Raw genomic sequence first — 6,000 nt, forward strand, 5'->3', positions numbered from 1 at the left:
CAGTGGCAAAGCTCTAAAGCAAAAGTGAACCCCCGCCCTCCCTATTCCCTGCAAGGATTTCAGAGGTGAAGGGAAGCCTAAAAAAGTACAGACACCCTATTGATATCTCATGGGAAAGAGGGGAGGTTGGAAAAAAAGACCAGTGAGCAGGCCTGAAATGTGTGAGTGTGGCTGCTGCTGCTTAATTAGGTCTGAGAAGTGTTTTTGTTAAGAGTCATCCCTTAAAGTGAAGCAAAGCTTTTAATGGCAACAGAGCCCAGGAAGTGGCAGAAGAGCCCCAGCACTGGGCACAGCAGTACAGCAGTACACAAGGAAGGAGAAGCTGAGGAAGCCCGGGGTGTCCCTGTCACCTGCGGGGAAATGCCTGCTTGAGCTGCTTCGTCTGATCTGAAAAATGAGAGAGGAGACAAGGGCTTCCTGTCTGTTGGGGCAAGCAGGGGCAAAGTGTGGCTAATGGCACAAGGGCCGAGAGAAGGTTCCTTCACACAGCTGGGGTTCCAGCCTAAGCCACAGCACCTGATGGTTCCAAACACCCAGCCTAGGGTTGCTCTGAAGAACACAGCAACAGTTGCTCCACCAGAGGACAGAAGAGTGTAAAAAAGCTATAAATAAACTTAGATAACTCATGTTGCTCTTAATGTTGACCTTGCAAATGTTTTCTTTTTTATCCTCAGCTAAAATAACGTTGTGAAGGTAATTGATTTATGTTCGAGAATGAGTTAGGAAAATGAACATGAGGATGGTTAGGTGTCATTTTCTCATGGAGGATGCGAAGTGGAGGAAGGGAGCCAAATGACCCCATATAATGTGGCCCTTCGTCCTCCCAGCCAAGCCCTGGCAGAAGGACTAGGCGGGAAAAAGATTAGATTGCCTATCTGCAGCTATTGACTTGGTTTCATTTTGGCAGGTTCCTTGGGTATTGTAGGACAGAACCACTCCCTGCAGTCAGGGTTGTTCTGACAAAATAATTGTAAATTGTAAAAACCATTAATTGTACAGTCCTGTCTAGCTACTTCTTTGGGAGTGTTATTTCACTGCCCTAAGAGCCCATGAACAAATATTTCCTATCAGTTGTGTAACCTGGGCAAAGTCCCAAAATTAAAGGTGTGTAAAGGGCGGAGAGGCTCAAAACCGGAGCGAGCTCCTTGTCAGCAACACATGAACCTCTGCCTGCCCCAGTGGAATTAAACCTGGGTGAAGGGGAAGCCCCTCTGGATGAACCTGGCTGAGCCAGGACCGAGGTACACATGCCCTTAGGCCCATGGCCAGGCTGTAGGGCTCTGCCATTACCCCGCCACTGAAGGAGACATTACACCAGGAGGCCAAGGCCATGCCATAGCCACATTTCTGCCATAGCAGAGGCAGCACAGGGACACCTCCACACCCAGGCCTTACAACATGGCAGCTACCACATGTATGCAGGCAAGGGTGGGCTGTCTCCCACAAAGGGCGTCCATCGTGGTGATCATCACCCTCATTGTGGTGATTATCATCTGTGGCGGTGATCTGTCATCATCACAGTGATCATCATGCGCTGGCAGCAAGAATGGGGTGGGGAGGGATGGAGCTGGGGAATTTGGCACAGTGCCATTCCTGGCTAGTTCACACACATGCGCGCGCACACACAAACTGTCAGGAAGCCCCTTCTCCTCCCCTCCTTCCTCTCCTGGCCTCCTGCATCCGGGCCCAAGACCAGGGGCCTCACTTACTTTTCACTGATGGGAAGGCCCTGGGGGCTCTTCTGGGGAGCAGAAATGTGGTGAGAGGAGGGGCTCACTCCACCTAGCCACAGGGAAGCCCACGAAATAGCTACACAAAGCTTATAAGTAGAAGATCTCATTGGGAAACCCGGGTCTAGTTTTCTTAACTACCATGTAAAAATGGTGAAATTGGGAACACCCTTCAGCCTGCCCAGGGCTTGGACGAAGCCATGCTGCCCAGTAAAGGGGTAATGCCTGGTGCTATTGAGGCGTGGTGCCCTGTTTTACCATACAGAATTGTCACGCTCTGCCTCTGAGTTTCAGACCCACGTGGAAATTTGCAGAATGAACAGGCTATCTCACTTTTTTTACAAATTTCATTTTCCCTCACCTGCTTTAACTAATATTTGAGCATGTTGGCATTTCACATTCCCATAGCCATCCCACATATACTATTTGTCCTTGAAGAGTGCTTCTGTCTGATCACATTTCCCAGATCTCTTTCTTTTCTAATCCAAAATTAGACCTGGACAGTAAATTATTTCTTCTGCCTCATAAGAATCTTTTGATATTAAAGTTTTTCAAGCTTTGGAAAATGAAGGTCTTTGAAAGTAAGGTTGAAGACAGAAAAACTAGCTAGAAGACAACTGTTGGGGAGAGGCAGTGTGCAGGCTTTGCACAAAGCAAGAGCTCCACTGAAACTGGAAAATGGGGTTGTTCTCATAAAAACTTTTCATTTTAACAAATATGCCACTTTTATGATGACAAAATTATTAAGTAAAAAGTCTTAACTACATGTACCTCCGATTCCTTTCTTCTACAACTATGCAGTACCTTTCTTTCATTTCTCCTCAGAATACCAGTATATTTTTCTTCTTGTTCTCCATTAAAAAGAAATGAAGCAGAATAATATTCATAATTCTGTGAAGAAAATTACTTTCGATCCTATTCCCTTGCATATTATTTTTGTAAGGGTCAGCCATAAATCAATCTCTCTTGCTACATTTTTTCTTTGCAGTGAAGTGGTAAAATGTGGAGTGCTTTGTAGCTAGAAATGTAATTGTGTAGACATAAAAATCATATCCATAACCATCCTACAGATACTTATCTCAAGATGTGTCTCAGTGTCCTTCAGAGCAATAACTGTAGCAACTGAGAACGGGACAGGGGGAGCATAAATGTTATGACTCATTTATTTCCAGCAGGTGTAATACACTTCAGAGAAACCATAGTGGTCATAACATAAGGGACACTCTCATGTACTGGAGAAGTTTTGAAGCCATTAAAGTAAAATACGAACCATTAAAGCTGTTCAGGTATTTTTCAACTTCTTATTTAAGGCACGGACACCAAAGATTACAGTTGTGTTATTCTGTCTGATATCTAGTAACTCTTTTAAGAAACTAAAAAGGCTGTGCTGTCAGACTGCCTCTTCCACAGGAATAAGGAAAATCAACCTAAGTTGAGCAAACATGTTTGTGATGCTGTGATTTATAATATTCATGCTAGGTAATTCAGTTAGGGTGCTAAACACTTTTTACACGTGAAGTAGTAGCATGTCCTTCCCTCTTGCAGCAAAAGGACTTTTATTTGATACCAAAAGATAAACAGCGTAATGTGAGGGGTAGAGTTGAAGATCAGGAGCTCAGAGGTGTTTGCTAAAGGAGGACCAGCCTGTGCCCAGCGCAGAAGGAAAGGGCCAGACCTAGAGGGAGGTAATGCTGAGGCAGAGGAGGTGGGGAAGGAGGAGTTGGCTGGCCAGCCAGGCACAGGCACTGCAGCTGCTGCACAGAGCTTGCAAAAAAGTGCTTTTGGTTTTTTGCAGCCAGCTGAGGAACTGGATGTGATTTTTACAGGTGAGCTACAACACAGATGGAGTCTCTTTTCCCACAGAACAATATGGTTTATAAATTACTTAAGAGCCATAGAAAAAGGGAATGTGAGACATGCAAAGTGTGCCATACATATTTTGTTTCTGAGAGATAGCCGGTATAGCTAGAGACAAAGAATCAGATGGATGCCTAGTAAAGCGATTTGTTCTTACAAACTGTCTGGAGGAAAGCAAGACTGTAAATCAGAGTCCTTTAGGAACATGATGAATATCTTTTCATGGATAGCTACTAAGAAATGATGGCTTTTGCTTATGCAGCACTGCCTGTGTTTATCATGAAGAGATTTTCAAAGGCTGCTGGACTCCTCTGGCACATCACTCCTTTAAGTGTCATACAATGACAATGAGAACTGTCATGCAACGTGGAGAAAATCCCTGCATCAGGTATTATTCTTCACTAGAAAGCTATACCGTAGTTTAAATTAGCAAGGTGCTTCTGAACCCTTATTTAAAATGAGTTTGCACTGACATCCCGAGAAAGAGTTTCTTTATTTAATTGCAGTCAGTGCTGATGCTTTCAGCTAAAACCATTTGGAGTTAGACCTTTTAATAGAAAGTGACAATTTAAATTGCCACGCTAGCAGCATAAATGGTGCTTAAAGTCATTACTAACCTGATGCTGCAGTTGGCTCCAGACCAGTTTATTAAAGCAAAAGCGAGGTGGAGGGAGTAGGGGAAGGAGAAATTAAGTGGTGAATCATTAATTCCTTTGGTACTCGCTGTAACAACAGCGGCTGTGATGAACGTATTTGCCTGCATGATGGAGACAATGTATAATCCCACCCTCGCTTTGCGGTCACCAGGGTCCCCCGCCGGTGCCTCGGCGGCACCGATTTGAGCTCGCTGTCCCGCGGGACGGTGTCCTGGGCTCTCCGGTCGCTGCCACGGCCCGTGGGGTGGACACCCTTGTTTTGTCCCGCTCCTGGGGGCTCGGCAGGGCGCCGGTTACACAAAGCCGGGGCAGGGGGGGGGGGGTCCGCCCCCCGCCGCCCCCCCCCCCCCCCCGGCCGGTGCGGGGCCATGCGTCTCACTGCTCCCCGGGAATGGGGCAGCTGATGCCTGCGGGGGCCGGCGCTCCCCTGCCCTGCGTGTGTGGGGGGCGTGTGCGCTGTGTCTCTCACCCCCCGCGGTGCCCTCGGGTCTGACTTACACTCCCCGGGGACCGACTGGGCTGCCAGGGGCCCCCACGCTACCGGCGGGAAGCGGGTTTCACGACGACGCTGTCCGGGTTCCCCGCGGGGACGAGCGGGACGCGGGGTCGGGGCGGGGTCGGGCGAGGAGCACTCGTGGGGGAGGACGAGAGCTCGGGGGGGCGCTGCTGGGTCTCGGCGGAGCTCCCTGCCCGCGGGCCCCGCCGCGGGAGGCCTTACCCGGCACCGCCACCTACCGACAGGGCCCCCGGGGCCGGGCTGGCCGCCGCCGCCTGACGAGGAGCTGAGGCAACGGGCGAGGGGCTGCGGCGGTGGTGGGAGGGTCGGCTCGGCGAGAGCCCCGCTGCCCGGCCCGCCTGGGGCTGGCGGCGGCGGCGCACGTCGGGGCCCGGGGCGCGGCGCTGGGCCGGCGGCCGAGGCGGGCAGAGCCGGCTGCCGGCGCTCAGGACGCCGCGCCGCAGCCGCCGGGCAGCCCAGCGGGGCGGGCCTTGGCCCCAGGGTCGCAAGCGGCCGGTGGCCGTGTCCCGGCAGCAGCAGCCCCGCTGCCGAGGGCTTTGACCTTGGCAGGCTGGTGGCTTCTGCCGTGAGAGGGCACGGTGCTGTCCCGGGGGGGCTGCTGCCAGTAAGGCGGGGAGAGGAGCTGAAGTTAGGGCAACGCTGCATGCAGGGGGCTTCCCAGCCCCACCAGAGCAATTCCCGCTTCTCGCCCCTCCGGCCTCTTGCTCCTAGCAGAACAGAAAGTCTCCCAGCAGCGGGAGCCTGGCAGACCCGAAGCACCACAAGCTTTCTGAGCACACATTGGCCGGGAAAGCTGCACGGTCTTCCCCTCGTTTGGAGACACTCCTCAACACCTCTCCCCTAAAGTGTTGGGGTGGGTTTCAGGGTTGGTTTGGTGTTCACAGAATCATCTAGGTTGGAAAAGACCTCGAAGATCACCTAGTCCAACCATTGACCTAACACTGACAGTTCCCAACTACACCATATCCCTCAGCGCTATGTCGACCCTACTCTTAAACACCTCCAGGGATGGGGACTCCACCACCTCCCTGGGCAGCCCATTCCAATGCCTAACAACCTGTTCTGTAAAGAAATGCTTCCTAATATCTAGTCTAAACCTTCCCTGGCGCAACTTGAGGCCATTCCCTCTTGTCCTATCGCTTGTTACTTGGTTAAAGAGACTCATCCCCATCTGTCTGCAACCTCCTTTCAGGTAGCTGTAGAGGGCGATGAGGTCTCCCCTCAGCCTCCTCCTCTCCAG

The sequence above is a fragment of the Strix uralensis genome, chromosome 2, assembly GCF_047716275.1.
Source record: "Strix uralensis isolate ZFMK-TIS-50842 chromosome 2, bStrUra1, whole genome shotgun sequence".
NCBI lineage: Eukaryota > Metazoa > Chordata > Aves > Strigiformes > Strigidae > Strix > Strix uralensis.